This window comes from Trachypithecus francoisi, unplaced genomic scaffold (assembly GCF_009764315.1).
Source record: "Trachypithecus francoisi isolate TF-2019V2 unplaced genomic scaffold, Tfra_2.0 Lachesis_group5, whole genome shotgun sequence".
Taxonomy (NCBI): domain Eukaryota; kingdom Metazoa; phylum Chordata; class Mammalia; order Primates; family Cercopithecidae; genus Trachypithecus; species Trachypithecus francoisi.
In genome coordinates, this window is record NW_022681470.1 from 12,238,572 (window position 1) to 12,254,831 (window position 16,260).

The 16,260-nt window shown below is 42.0% G+C and overlaps 2 pseudogenes; one reads left to right on the plus strand and one right to left on the minus strand.

The window, feature by feature from the left end:
• LOC117076333 overlaps positions 1 to 16,051 on the plus strand; it is a 53,556-nt pseudogene extending 37,505 nt beyond the window's left edge.
• LOC117077114 lies at positions 453 to 524 on the minus strand (annotated as a pseudogene).
• Positions 16,052 to 16,260: the final 209 nt, after the last annotated feature.

Here is a 16,260-nt window from a genome sequence, read left to right on the forward strand (position 1 = left end):
GGGATTTTATTGTCGATGAAAACAGCTCTCAGCAGTAAGAGGAGCTGAAAAGGGGATGGAGCAGGAAGGTAATCTTTCCCCAGAGTCTGGCCGCCCTCGGCTAGACTCCTCTCCAGAGCTACACGGTCAAGCTGTCCCTCTGAAGTCAGCCAGCTAGTTCCAGCAGCTGCACTCCAGTTCCCACTCACGAAGGGGTCAGGGACTCTCTGATGTTCAGCTGTAATCTCCGACATCCAACTGCTTCTCCTCTTCTCTGCCCGTAGAGTCTAGGGTTCTTATAAGCACAGGATTAGGGGTGGAATGGGCCATGGGGGTTTTGGAGAAGGCAACATTTGAGTGGGAAAACAGGGATGTCAGTTCTCACTTTGGGCTGCGGTTCCAGGCTTGAGGGTGGGACTCTTGCCGGGGACCCACTGTCTTCTGCCCAGAATTTCCCTGCCTCCTGTCCCTATCAGTTTGAGGGAGGCACATTTCATACATGTGTGTGAAACCTCAATCATCATGCTTATGATTTACAAAAGGATCTAGTATTTCCATTAGAGAGAATCTTTTCTAGGAATATCAAAGAAACCACATGTATCCATGTACACATGGGAACTATAATGTATCCATGGTGCATATTTATGTGCCTGTGTGATTTTGAGAAATGCTATATAAAAAGGAGTAGTGATTTTAAAATTATGGGTTTTTGTTTTTGTTTTTGTTTTGAGACAGAGTCTTGCTCTGTTGCCCAGGCTGGAGTGCAGTGGCATGATCTTGGCTCATTGCAACCACCACCTCCCGGGTTCATGTGACTCTCCTGCCTCAGCCTCCTGAATAACTGGGACCACAGGCACGTGTCACCACACCCAGCTAAATTTTTGTATTTTTAGTAGAGACAGATTTTCACCATGGTGACCAGCCTGGTCTTGAACCTCAAATGATCCACCTACCTTGGCCTCCCAAAGTGCTGGGATTACAGGTATGAGCCACCACGCCCAGCCTGAAATTGTGTTCTAAATGTGAAATTATTTGGATGTATTTATTTGGGAAATGAGGCACTAAAAAGTAATTTCTGTGTTGCCAGGAACTGAAGGTCATACTGCAACTTAAACTAACAATAAAATGATAATTCTGCTTATGTAAAACAAATTCTCTTAAAGCTGTATAAGTAACACTAGCTACTTCAACAAATAAAGAACATTGGTCCAATATAATTATTAAATTAGTTCTTATCTGGGCAACAATTACAATTTTAAAATGGAGCCAGTGTTTTTTAACGGAGAACTTCTTTGTGGGTGAAAATTTGTTAACCCTCCGCAAATATTGGTTAGGAAAAAAAGACAAATATGAAATTTCTAAATCTCATAGATGAACTTATGAAAAATAAGAGTAAATGATGAGGGAACAGAAGGCTTCAAACTAACAGGGTTTTTGTGGTACAGTATCCCTATTTTATTATTTATTTATTTATTGAGATGAAGACTCACTCTGTCACCCAGGCTGGAGTGCAGTGGCATGATCTGGGTTCACTGCAACCTCCGGCTCCCAGGTTCAAGCGATTCTCCTGCCTCAGCCTCTTGAGTAGCTGGGAATACAGGCATGCGCCATGATGCCCAGCTAATTTTTGTATTTTTTGTACAGATGAGGTTTCGCCACGTTGGCCAGGCTGGTCTTGAACTCCTGACCTCACGTGATCCGCCCGCCTCGGCCTTCCAAAGTGCTGAGATTACAGGTGTGAGCCACTGCGCCCGTCCTCTATTTTAAATTACTGTAATTTTTGGTTGCATAAATTGTTGTAAGCCATTATAAAGTCTAGCTGTTTATAAGCCTGCATTCAAGACAGCAGCGGGTAGTAGAGTCCCCAGGCTCTCTGGTGAGGCTCAGTTCAGAACTATCAATGCCAGGATCAGATTTTGTTCAAATTACGAAGTGTAATCACTCCTTTTCCTTATTCCCATTTTTCCCTTTTCTTCTCAGGTGGAGGGAATATTTGCTTCAAGGGTACTATATATTTGTGTCTGGCTCCTGAGAGAGGGAAAGAACTTTTTACAAAATGACCCAGAAATGAAAAATTTTAAATCATTATAAGGAGGTTCATTCAGCCCATCTTTTATGATGTAGCTATATAATCCATTAAAGAAGTAGAATAGTCTTGAGGACCTATAACCAGAACTGAATGAACCAAGAACTGTGATCTATCAAAGGAACTTACAACCAAGGTGACTTGGGTCTGAGTCTTCTAGGGAGCTGTTCTCACTACAAAGACACCAACAAAGACCACAATGCATCCAGCAAACACTTTAACTGACATTACTGTTAATGCTGTCTGTGAACTACCTACCTGCAACATTTGAAGAGCCAACGATTTCCTTAACTCTATATAACAAATCAAATAACATATTGCTGTTTTGAATAATCTCTACCAACATTCATATCCACATTTATGGATATGTAGACTTCAAAGACAACATAGAACACTGCTTAAGCACGCAAGTAGAGAGCCATTAGTATATACTTTCCGAATCCCTCCCTGTCTGGCTGCCTTCTACATCCGGTAGAATATTGAGCGCTGTGCAGGTACAGTGGCTCATGCCTGTATAATTCCAACATTTTGGGAGGCCGAGTCAGGCAGATCACAAGGTCAAGAAATGAAGACCATCCTGGCCAACATGGTGAAACCCCATCTCTACTAAAAATACAAAAATTAGCTGGGCATGGTGGTGTGTGCCTGTAGTCCCACCTACTCGGGAGGCTGGAGCAGGAGAATCGCTTGAACCTGGGAGGCAGAGGTTGCAGTGAGCTGAGATGGCGCCCCCAAAAAAAAACCAAAAGGAAAAGAACAAACAACTTTCCGGCCATGTGGGGTGGCTCATGCCTGTAATCCCAGCACTTTGCGAGGCCGAAGCAGGCGGATCACGAGGTTAGGAGTTCAAGACCAGTCTGGCCAACATGGTGAAAATCCATCTGTACTAAAAATACAAAAAATTAGCCAGGTGTGGTGGTGTCACCTGTAATCCTAGCTACTCAGGAGGCTGAGGCAGGAGAATCACATGAACCCAGGAGGCGGAGGTTGCAGTGAGCTGAGTCGTGCCATTGTACTCCAGTCCGAGGGACAGTGCAAGAGTCTGTCTCAAAAAAAACCAAAAAAGAATATTGAGCACTGACTGCATTCATACCCTAAGTATGGGTTACTTTCTCAGAGCTAGTTTCTCCATAGAGATAACCATGAAGGCCAATCTGCATGTCCATTTGACAAATATCTATAGACTGACTACTTATATGTTAGTCTCCTGACCTGGGGCTGGGCATTCAGTTGTGACCAAACAGACCCTGTCCTGGCCTTTGTGGACGTTAAGGTTTTGTCATCTGGATTTATTTTTGCAATTCACAATCCAAAATATGGTTCCATTTATAGTCTTGTTCTTTTATTATGAAGTTGGATCCTCCAATGAAGCTTGGATGAGCCTTGAAATGAAAAGTACCTGAAAATAGCAAGGAGTCAGCACCACCAAATGCTGTTATTTCACTTTACTTGTACATCAGCTTTATAAGGCTTAGGGAAGGCAAGAATTATCACACTCACTTTACAGATGAGGATATCTAAAAAGAAAGGTTAGATGAACTGACTCAAGTCACTTGGTGGTAGAAAAAGGACTGGAAGTTTGGTTTCCTATAGACGGGTTACCAGTAAGTAGCATCACTGTTCTTTTCTCTTACTGAACAAAGTCTTCTTTCTACTTTCCCCAAAGGGCCCAACTTCCCACGAAAACAAAAATTCTAGTGCATCCCAGTGGACACTAAGCATTATCGGGACTAGTGTTCCTTAAGTCCCTTTAGTAAGTCTTATCAAATTGCCACTTCAATCAATTTTTTTTAGAGACTTCCCAAGTTCCGAAAATCTGAACTTAGGGCTGTTTCCTAGAGAGTTGGTAGTAAACTTTTAAGAACAAGCAAAGGGCCTATAGATATAATACTTAAAAGATTAACTCAGTTTGAAAATATGCATATATACATGCACATCTGTTCCCATCCTATCTTTATCTCTCGCTGTAGATATTCAGTGTCATCACTAACTTTATTTCACAGATAAGGTAGCTATATAAATGTATGTGGCTGACTGCCACTACTACTGCTTGAGACCGTCACTGCAGCAGTTACTACCATTACTTTTGAGACCATCATTATGACCGAACGAAGGGATGAACTAGAAAAAATAATTTAACACAAAAGTAACTATTTTAAGGAAGGACTAGCATGGGGAAGAAGAGAGCTCCCTGCTTCTAGTGAGTAAAGGCAGTCCCCCAAACTTCTACAGCTCTTCCTATTTATTGGGTAACAAGAGCAGGGAGGAGGAGGCAATAATTGATCAGCTGCTTAATTGTTCATATTGTTACTGACAGGCTTCAATTATGCCTAATCATAAGAAATATTTGTGCCTCCAACAAATGTACATTTCAATAAACATTTAAAACGTACCTACATTTTTGCAAGCATATGAAACTGATTTCATTTGTCCATGTTTTCTAACCAGATCTTATCCACATGCATACAAACGCTATATGTAGTTTTTAATCATTGTTCAACTTTTAACAATTTTGTATTGATTTTTTGAGACAGGGTTTTACTCTGTCACGCAGGTTGGAGTGCAGTGGTGTGATCATGGCTCACTGCAGCCATGAACCCCAGGGCTCAAGCAGTCCTCCCACTTCAGCTTGGCTGAAGTAGCCTGGCTAAAGGGACACACCACCACACGTGGCTAATTTTCAAAATTTTGTAGAGACACAGTCTTGCTCTGTTGCCCAGGCTGGTCTCTAGCTCCTGGGCTCAAGCGATCTTCCTGCCTCAGCCTCCCACAGCACTGAGAGTACAGGTATTAGCCACAATGCGCAGCCTCAACTTTTATTTTTTAAAAAAGTATGTAAATAATATTACCCTAATTGCCTTATGGTCATTTTATTCACTTTAAAATTTTTGATTGATCTAAAGGAAGGAAAATCAAAGACCATTGCTTCATACTTGAACCCTCAGCTGAAGGATTACATCTTCATAAAACATTCTTTCCTGGCCGGGCGTGGTGGCTCATGCCTGTAATCCCAACATCTTGGGAGGCCAAGGCGTGCGGATCACCTGAGGTCGGGAGTTCGAGATCAGCCTGACTAAAATGGAGAAATCCCGTCTCTACTAAAAATACAAAAAATTAGCCGGGCCAGGTGGTGCATGCCTGTAATTCCAGCTACTCGGGAGGCTGAGGCAGGAGAATCGCTTGAACTCAAGAGGCGGAGGTTGCGGTGAGCCGAGATAGCGCCATTGCACTCCAGCCTGGGCAACAAGAGTGAAACACCATCTCAAAAACAACACAAACAACAACAACAACTTCTTTCCTTCATGGGTCATAGGAAGTCGAAGAAAGACACGCACCAGTTTTGCCTTTCAGCATGGGAAGTACTTACAGATGAGAATCCATGTGGAAGAACAAGAAAAAAATTTTGGAGGGATGGGAAGGACTCATTTAAAACACGTCTCAGCTTAGGTTTATTATTTTTTTAATTGAAAAAGGAAAAATTGATTCAAATTCTCATTCACAACACAGAAAATCCTATAAAAGTGGCAAATGCATTAGAGCATGTTATTTTCTTTCCTTTTCTTTTTCTTTTTTTTTTTTTTTTGATACAGAGTTTCGCTCTTGTAGGCCAGGCTGGAGTGCAATGGCAGGGTCTCGGCTCATTACAACCTCCACCTTCCACATTCAAGTGATTCTCCTGCCTCAGCCTCCTGAGTAGCTGGGATTACAGGCGTCCACCACCATATCTGGCTAATTTTTGTAATTTTAGTAGAGATGGGTTTCACTATGTTGGCCAGGCTGGTCTCAAGGTCCTGAACTCAGGTGATTCACCCTCCTTGGCCTCCCAAAGTGCTGGGATTACAGGCATGAGCCACTGCGCCCGGCCAACGTAATTATATTTTAAATATAATGACAGTGATGGATGAGACACTTACTCTGGGATGAGAAGATTGTCTTCAAAATCTGCAAAGTCCGAATGTTGCTAATGCTGGTACTATGAATGTTGGAAGAAATAGTGTACTGATATCCCAAGACAGTCCAATGACTTTTCTCCCAAATAGTTATTTATGACACTAATATTCAGATGCTTTAAAAAATTTCTTTAGTAAACAATTATATTAAAATAACCCCACAATAATTAGTTCCCTTCATCTCAACACCAGCTTTTGTTAGTTTCAAGTTTCAATCTTTGAGTCAGAAAGTTTTTCTCACTTTTTTTTTTTTTTTTTTTTTTGAGACAGTATCACTCTGTCACCCAGGCAGGAAAGGAGTACAGTGATGTGATCTCAGTTCACTGCAATCTCTGCCTGCCAGGTTCAGGCAACTCTCCTGCCTCAGCCTCCCAAGTAGCTGGGATTACAGGCACGCACCACCATGCCCAGCTAATTTTTTATATTTTTAGTAGAGAGGAGGTTGTGCTATATTGGCCAGGCTGGTCTCAAGGTCCTGAACTCAGGTGATTCACCCTCCTTGGCCTCCCAAAGTGCTGGGATTACAGGCATGAGCCACTGCGCCCGGCCAACGTAATTATATTTTAAATATAATGACAGTGATGGATGAGACACTTACTCTGGGATGAGAAGATTGTCTTCAAAATCTGCAAAGTCCGAATGTTGCTAATGCTGGTACTATGAATGTTGGAAGAAATAGTGTACTGATATCCCAAGACAGTCCAATGACTTTTCTCCCAAATAGTTATTTATGACACTAATATTCAGATGCTTTAAAAAATTTCTTTAGTAAACAATTATATTAAAATAACCCCACAATAATTAGTTCCCTTCATCTCAACACCAGCTTTTGTTAGTTTCAAGTTTCAATCTTTGAGTCAGAAAGTTTTTCTCACTTTTTTTTTTTTTTTTTTTTGAGACAGTATCACTCTGTCACCCAGGCAGGAAAGGAGTACAGTGATGTGATCTCAGTTCACTGCAATCTCTGCCTGCCAGGTTCAGGCAACTCTCCTGCCTCAGCCTCCCAAGTAGCTGGGATTACAGGCACGCACCACCATGCCCAGCTAATTTTTTATATTTTTAGTAGAGAGGAGGTTGTGCTATATTGGCCAGGCTGGTCTCACACTCCCGACCTCAAGTGAATCGCCCGCCTCAGCCTCCCAAAGTGCTGGGATTGCTGGCTTGAACCACAACGCCCGTTCACTTGCTCTCTCTCTCTCTCTCTCTCTCTCTATATATATATATATATTTTAAGTATACTACATTCCTGTTTCTTGGGCATTATTATATGTAGTCTAGTCTAGTTTATCTCATGAGTATGAGGACTGTGACTTCTGATGGTTCCGTTCACTCAATCCAGTTCAAACTCTTGAATGTGGGAGCACGGGACAATGGGCCACTCACTGAGTTGCTGACACTGATGTTCATACTAAAAATAGAACGGGACTATTCTAAAATGTTTCAAATAGGTCATAAAGTGTTTTTCGTTTGTTGGTTGGTTGAAAAAAAGCTCAGTACAGCTCTGTTTTTTGGGTGGAATCATGAAAGTCAAGGTTGAAAAACTCTTAAAACCTACATGGCTCAATCATTCATTTTGATGCCTAACCCCCTATAACATCCCTGAGAAGTAGCTGTCTACCCTTTACTTATCTCTAGTGGCAGGGGAGGGTCTATTCCTCCACATCATAGAAATTAACAAACAAGAACACATTAGTAGGTTTCCATTAAAAAATGATTAAGAAAGGGCCGGGCGTGGTGGCTCATGCTTGTAATCCCAGCATTTTGGGAGGCCGAAGCAGGCAGATCATGAGGTCAGGAGTTCGAGCCCAGCCTGACCAACATGGTGAAACCCCGTCTCTACTAAAAATACAAAAATTAGCCGGGCGTGATGGCACGTGCCTGTAATTCCAGCTACTCAGGAGTCTGAGACAGGAGAATTGCTTGAACCCGGGAGGTGGAGGTTGCAGTGAGCCAAGATTGCGCCACTGCACTCCAGCCAGGCGAGAGAGTGAGACTCTGTCTAAAAAAAAAAAAAAAAAAAAAGATTAAGATTTGAATGCAACTTTTCAGGACAATACGGGGATTTTTTAGTTGTCACTCAAAACATATCAGAGCTATGTTTTTTTACATGCAGAAATGCAGGTGGCATAGATACCTTATGCAGCAGGCTGAGGTGTAGAGAATCCTCAGCCAATTCTGGTCTGAAGCACTTCAGAGGTGACTGTACGGAATGATGTGGGAAGTCGTGGCTGTAGGGTGCTATTCCAAAGACACCTAAGGAAAATCATTGTCTTTCTGTCTGGGCTGCTATAACAGAAATACCATAGACTACATAGCTTAAACAACAAATATTTATTTCTCACAGTTCTGGAGGCTGGGAGTCCAAGAGCAATGTGCCAGATTCAGTGTATGGTGAAGGCCCACTTCCTGGTTCATAGACCGCCATCTTCTCTCTGGGTCCTCATATGGAGAAGAGACGAAGGAGCTCTCTGCAGTCTCTTTTATAAGGACACTAACCCCATTCATGAAAGCTCAACCCTCATGACTTAATTACCTCCCAAAGGCCCCACTTCTAAATACCATCATTTTAGTGTGCATACATTTTGGGAGACTACACAGTCTACAGCAGTCATTGTATCTTAATTTTCTTCCATAACCTTGACAGTGCTAAAGAGATTTTTCTTATCTCTGATTTCACTTAAGCCATCTGGATTGCTGCAAGATTTAAAATCTCACTTTCCTGGTTCATAATTTTGGTCAGAATATCGAGTTGATGATCATTAATGTTTTGTAAGATAACTGGGCGCCACTACCCAGCAGTTCTTTTTCTCTTGAAAGCACATCATGCAGACAGAATGAAGAGAAACCATTTTAAGCTAATGAATTTGATGTTTTGTTTTAATCTACGTGGTTAGAATGAATTCCAGCTCATATGGACTTTTCCATTTGTGAGATAAACTTCTAGGTAGTAAGGTTTATTTTTAAATTATTTCACTGGGGCAGAGAGGGATGAAAAGGTAGAGTGCAGGGGATTTTTAAGGCAACGAAAACTATTCTGTGTGATTCTACAACTGTAGATACACATTATTAAACACTTGTCAAAACCCATAGGATGGGCCAGGTGTGGTGGCTCATGCCTGTAATCTCAGCACTTTGGGAGGCCGAGGTGAGTGGATCATTTGAGGTCAGGAGTTCAAGACCAGCCTGGCCAACATGGTGAAACCCTGTCTCTACTAAAAATGCAAAAATTAGGTGTGGTGGCGCCCTCCTGTAATCCTAGCTACTTGAGAGGCTGAGGCAGGAGAATCGCTTGAACCCGGGATGCGGAGGTTGCAGTGAGCCGAGATCCCACCATTGCACTCCAGCCTAGGTTACAGAGCCAGACTCCATCTCAAAACAAAACAAAACAAAACAAAAAACCCCAAAGGATATATAATACAAAGAGTTAACCTGAAGGTAAACTATTAATTTGATAATGATATGTCAATGCTGCTTAATTGATTGTAACAAATGTACCACGGTGGTGGTGAAGTTGACTGTAGAGAGGCAGTGTGTGCAGGGCAGGGTTATAGGGAAACTCTCTGTACTTTCCACTTAACTTTGCTATGAGACTAAAACTGCTCTAAAAGATAAAGTCTATTTTTTAAAAAATGACTACACAAAGCTTTCAGATATAAACATATGGTTTCGAATAAGCACACCTTCTGATTTTCAAAAATGTTTTATTAAAAGTCTTAGAGCCTTTTTTTTTTGATAAATCAGTAAATTTTTATGTATGGTGATTTCAGAAGTACAGTGAAGTCATTTGGTAGGAAAACCTCTTTGGTAAGTTATTTCGTATGGTGAAGAATCGCTCTAATGTGGTTGTATGATAAATCCAGGGATCCCTTTTAAAAGCACCACCAGGAACATCAGACTTTAAAACATCATTAAAACAGTGTCTGGGCCAGGCACGGTGGCTCAGGCCTGTAATCCCAGCACTCTGGGAGGCTGCGGTGGGTGGATCATGAAGTCAGGAGTTCAAGATCGACCTGGCCAAGATGGTGAAACCCCGTCTCTACTAAAAATACAAAAATTAGCCGGGTGTGTTGGCGGGCACCTGTAATCCCAGCTACTTGGGAGTCTGAGGCAGAGAACTGCTTGAATCTGGGAGGCAGAGGTTGCAGTGAGCCAAGATCATGCCACTGCACTCCAGCCTGGGCAACAGAGTGAGACTGTCTCAAAAACAAAACAAAAAAACAAAACTAACAAAAAAATAGTATCTAAAAATTGGGGAGAAGATACTCCCAAATAATTATAATCTCTGAATTCGTTGGACATTTTCTCTCTGTTTTCTGATTGTTTTATAACTTGGTGGCAATGCAGACTGTTGAAAATATTCCTTAGAAATAGCGAGATGATTTCATTGGATAACAGAATAGAAAGCAAATCCCTGGAATCACGGGAAAAAGGAGACACATAAAATGGCCTTTTTCATTCTTGGGGACTAGAACGATTCGCTCACGTAAGTTTACTATGGTGGCTTATCCTGCTCCTGTGGGTGACTGTGGGTGATAACAAACAAGAATTCCACTAGGATTCCAACCTTGAAAAGTATTAGGTAAGAGGCACTTTTAATACCTTGCAGATTATATCATAAGCTTGTCTTTTCCAGAAAAAGAGCACAGTATGTTTAAATACAATTCTAAACGCAAGGCCATCCTGCTCAAGTAGAAGAAAAAGATCCTTGAAGAATGTGTATCTCTGAGAGATCATCAAAAGTCCCTAAATGGAACAATGGAAATTATATAAAATAAAACCGGCAAGCAGGTGATTCTGTTAAGGCCAAGTGGAATCCAAATCTGAGTCCAGAAAGAATAACACACAGGAGGTCAGGATCTTGCCTCACTGAGGCTGCACAATAAAAACCAGACTCTAGGCTGGTCGTGGTGGCTCATGCCTGTAATCCCAGCAGTTTGGGAGGCCGAGGCGGGTGGATCATGACGTCAAGAGATCAAGAGCATCCTGGCCAACATGATGAAACCCCATCCCTACTAAAAATACAAAAATTAGCTGGGCATGGTGGTGCACGCCTGTAATCCCAGCTACTTGGGAGGCTGAGGCAGGAGAATCGCTTGAACCTGGGAGGCGGAGGTTGCAGTGAGCTGAGATCACGCCACTGCACTCTAGCCTGGGTGACAGAGCAAGACTCCATTTCAAACAACAACAACAACAACAACAACAACAACAAAAACAGACTTTCCTGGCAGGTGGGTGGGAAAGGGGGACAGTAAGGCAGCGGAGGCAGAGAAGCAGCAGCAGCACAAGGCACAGACGACGCATCTGACTGTAATCCATATACATACTCAACTGAACTCATGAAAAAGGAGCTGAATGTAGAGATACTAAACTTATTGAGGCTCCCAATGACATGGCGTACAGACCAACAGGAGGGAAGAACTTAGTACCAGCATAGAACCACCCACTGAATTAGCTGTCCATGCACTGAATTAGTCCACCATGTCCAGCTGGGCTGTGCAGTCAGCCTTTTCCTATTTGCTGTCACCATCTCTATGACCTTGGTCCTTTTTACTTCCTATGATGTTTGTGGTATTAGCTGTCACTGTGATTTACCCTGGACCCTATGTGGAATGGAGTGGGTAAAAGTCAAATGGTCCCAATGTACCTCACAATTCTGTGGTTATGTGAAGGCTTTTTTTTTTTTTTTTTCATTATAGAAGTTATGTGGGGGGTGGAAATTGGTAGAATTATGTTTCTAGTTTTTCCAATTATTTAGATTCCTTGTCACATCATATATTAACTTCTAGCATAGTATCGTGTTTGTTATAGAAAAGGTTTTATCCAAACTATATCACCATGTCAACTCCTCCAGAAATAGAATGAATTCTAACTGACTCAAGTTTATCAGCTTTAATGCTCTTAAGTGAAAATACTTGAGAACAACGCAGCTGAGTAAATATTAAAGAAAAACGAGGAATACTTAAGGTAGGACAACTAATAACAAGCCGCAGGCCAGACAAGTTCTTTGATTTTAACAACTTTTAATCCCTATTAATTGTCAAAAGACAAGGGGAAGAAATCCCCTCAGTAAAATTCAGAAATCCAATCACCAAGCCAAAATTCCCCTATAACTATGTCACAGATGGAAATCCAGTTTTAAGAAACTGGCATGGTCAGTTGTTAACACACCAGTACTATCTGCAAACACAGTTGTTTAAACACAACAGATTGCCCTTACTCAGCAGGTCCATTAATCACAATTCAGCTTGCTATTAGGTGAGAAAATTACTGGTGTTTTTAACTTCCATCCCATTACCTTGACTTTTATTTAGAGCCATTCATCAACAATTTCCTCCTTCATTAGAAGTCACAAGTTAACCAAGCCATACAAAGAAACACAATCAAAAAATCACAACACATTCAACGATATCTTGAAAATGTAAATGCTTAGTGCAATTTTGTTAGTTCACAAAGTTTCTTAAGCATTATGGCAATCTATTCAAGATAATTCTCAAGCCTTTGCTTCAGAATCCATTAGCTATAGACATTTCAAGTACTGCTTGAGGCAAACTCTAGCAGTGATGGTTTCCAGTAATGGGCCTCCACCAGTCTGAGGAGTCTGTTACTCCCTCAGTCTTTTTCATAGCCCCCAAATGCACCCCCGTTTAAAAAACTATAATCCTTTGCTTTAATGGAAGACTGCCAGTTTCATTTTACTGCATTCTCCAGGAATATGCCTTCCTAACAAAGCCACTTCCCAGCCCTCCACAAGAAACGTTCAGGGGCCCCCACATTCAGAATTGGTTGTGAGATATTATCTCCTAAGATAAATTGAGATAGTAAACAATATTCAGTCAATGAACAAGTGTTTCCAGACTATTGTTCTTAGGCAGTAACCACTAAAGGGAATACAGTACAAAAAGATAGAGTCTACTAAAACTTTGCACTCTAGATAGGCTATAATACACATACACAGTGCACAGAAAAGCTAACTCTAATGCAGAGTGGCAGATGGTTAGTGCTACGTGAATACTGTGTGTAGGAACTGCCATAGGGCTCCACTGATTCACTTTGGACTACAGAGATGAAATGATTCCCCATCCTTCCACAGAAGAGGGGAACATGGAGTGGGAAGGGGGGAAGGGAAGCATAGAAATAAAGAGATGAGGGTAATCATTTCTATTTGAGTGTAAAACAGAGTCCATCTGTAATAAATGTAAATCTGTTTTTGGTTTCTTTTTTCTGTTCTTCTGGCTTCTCAACATCAGTCTGTTTTTGTACATGGTGTCAGTGTGACTACACTTCCAATACAAATAAGATTAATCTTGATCGAAACACTTTTTGAAGCGGCTTCGTTGTCTGGGGTAAATATCCAGGATTCATCATCTTGCGCCAGGAAGATTTAGGACAGGAACACACAGGAGGAGTTTAGGAGCAGAGGCTTAATAGGCAAAAGAAAGAGAAAGGAGACTAGCTCTCCAGTGAGAGAGAGGCTTCTGCAAGGAAAGACCGGTGGGTGGTGGAGTGCACTGGATTTTATAGTTTGGTTTGAGGAGGCGGTGTCTGATTTACATAGGGCCCACAGATTGGACGGATCAGGTGTGACATTTACATAGCGGGCAGGGAAGACTGGCTACCCCACCCTAATCTTATTATGCAAATGGACTTTCTACTTGACCAGGCCACTGCCAAAGAAAAGGGACGTTGAGGCCGCTAATTTGAAGATGTCTAGTCCCAGGTAGCTTTTTCCTGCCGGTATTCACCCCTGCAAGCTTCCAGCTTGATTTTCTATTGTCTGCAGCTCAATTCTACATGCTGCTCTTTGTTAGAAAATGATTTGGGGGCTGCTTTTCATTAAAAAGAAAAACCTTACCGAGGACTCCCATACCCTCACAATCTGCCTAAGTAGTTTCTTCTCAACTCCTCTGTCATTTTGACACTATCCGTTTGAAAAGCACACTGAGGTCATCCATAGTTGAGGCTGTTTGGCTTCATTTAGAATCATAGGAAATACAGTCATGGCTGGCCCTAGTGGAATGACCATCTATGTCCCTCTCAAGCTTGTTCAACCCGCCTTCCTCTGTCGTTGTTTAGTTTTAGGCTTTTAGCGGCCTGAAGTCATAGTTTTAGTTTCTGTCTCTAGTGATAAGCAGAAAAGAGGGATGAGGAAGGGGCTTGTTAAAAGAAAAACTTCAGCCGAATTAAATTTAAAAGAGTTTAACTGAGCAATGAACTATTTCTGAATTGGGCGGCCCCCAGAATCACAGCTGATTCAGAGAGACTCCCGTGCAGCCACGTGGTGGAAGATTTATGGACAGCAAAAGGAAAGTGACCTACAGGAAATGGAAGTGAGGTACAGAAACAACTGGATTGGTTACAGCTTGGCATTTGCCTTATTTGAACACGGTTCAAACAGTTGGCTACATTTCTTTGGCCAAAACTTAGTGACTGGCACAAGTGTGGGCTATGGTTGGTTTATACCTCCAGTTGTTATAGTTCATGATGTACAGAAATATCTTTTGGCTGAAATTAAATATGTAAGGAGGCACCTTGAGGCTAAACTTAATAGGCTTTAGTGACCCAGCCAGAAACAAAAACTAAGAACCCATGACTGTATTCTCTCTCTCGGACACCCCTGTGACCCACTGTCATGGTCAAATCAATTATATATTATCATTGCTTACAATGAGGGAGTTGTGCTGATTGACATAGCTAGCCCTGATCCATCTCACATTAGGAAATACAAGAGGTTCATAAATTCTTCCATTCAAAAAACGTCGTCAGTTTTCCTGTACCTCACTTCCAGGTAATTAGGTTCATCTAACCTAGTTGGTGATAGTAAATCATAAATTACATAAGCTACAATAGGTATACTGTTGCCATTTCTGGTCAGCCAGTGTCCTGATGCATGCTTTTTGGTATACCACAATCAAGACATCTGTGGGAACTGCGGCCGGCTGGCTCAGTGAGGCACAGGCAATGGGGGAAGATGGCCTGCCATTCCACTGCAGGCATGAACCCTGGAGCAGCTGCACAGTAAGCACCTGCCCACGAAGGATTTTATCAAGTTTCTGTAGGACCACAATTCAGATTCGTTTCTTGCAGAACATAAATTATCAGGAAACATTAAAAACGTGGGCAAGACAGCTAACAAGGACCATTTGGTTACAGCCTATAACCATCTTTTTGAAACAGAGTGTTACAAGGGTGCCAATATGGTAAGTGTTTGCAAGTGAAAAATGTGAAGCTTAATGAAGATAAACCCAAAGAAACCAAGTCTGAAGAGACTCTGGCTGAGGGTCCACCAAAATATGCAAAATCTGTTCTAAAAAAGGGAGATAAGGCGGGACGCATTTGCTCATGCCTGAAATCCCAGCACTGTGGGAGGCCGAGGCGGGTGGATCACCTGAGGTCGGGAGTTCGAGACCAGCCTGACCAACATAGAGAAATCCAGTCTCTACTAAAAATACAAAATTTGCCGGGTGTGGTGGCACATGTTTATAATCCCAGCTACTCGGGAAGGCTGAGGCAGGAGAATCACTTGAACTCAGGAGGTGGAAGTTGTGGTGAGCTGCGATCGCGCCACTGCCCTCCAGCCTCCAGCCTGGGCAACAAGAGCGAAACTCCATATTCAAAAAAAAAAAAAAAAAAAAAGGGAGATGAACAGCAGTGAATAACATTGCTCCTTTTTGGGAGATGTTGTTCACGGCTGGTATACAGGAACACTACAAGATGGGACTGTTTTTGATACTCACATTCAAACAAGTTCAAAAAAGAAAATACTAAGCCTTTAAGTTTTAAGGTCAAAGTAGGCAAAGGTATCACGGATGGGATGAAGCACTCTTGACTGGGTAAAGGAGATAAGCCTCAATTGAAGAGTGAAGCAGAACAGGCTTACGGAAGGAAAGCGCAGCCTGATGCCAAAATTCTACCCAATGCAAAGTTTGTTTCTGAAGTGGAATTGATGGATACTGATCGAAATAGCAGTGCTTCAGCTCTAACGATATCAGCAACGATGAGAAAACTTGGCCTTGAAGAAACTTATGTAACTAACTAGAGTTTGTTACTATTGGAAGGGAAGAGTCACCTGGAAAATTCAGTTAAAAGTAGTTTGAGGTGGGCAAATCACGAGGTCAGGAGTTTGACACTAGCCTCGCCAGCATGGTGAAACCCCATCTCCAGTAAAAATACAAAAAATTAGCTGGGCTTGGTGGCGCATGCCTATAATCCCAGCTACTCGGGAGACTGAGGCTGGAGAATTGCTTG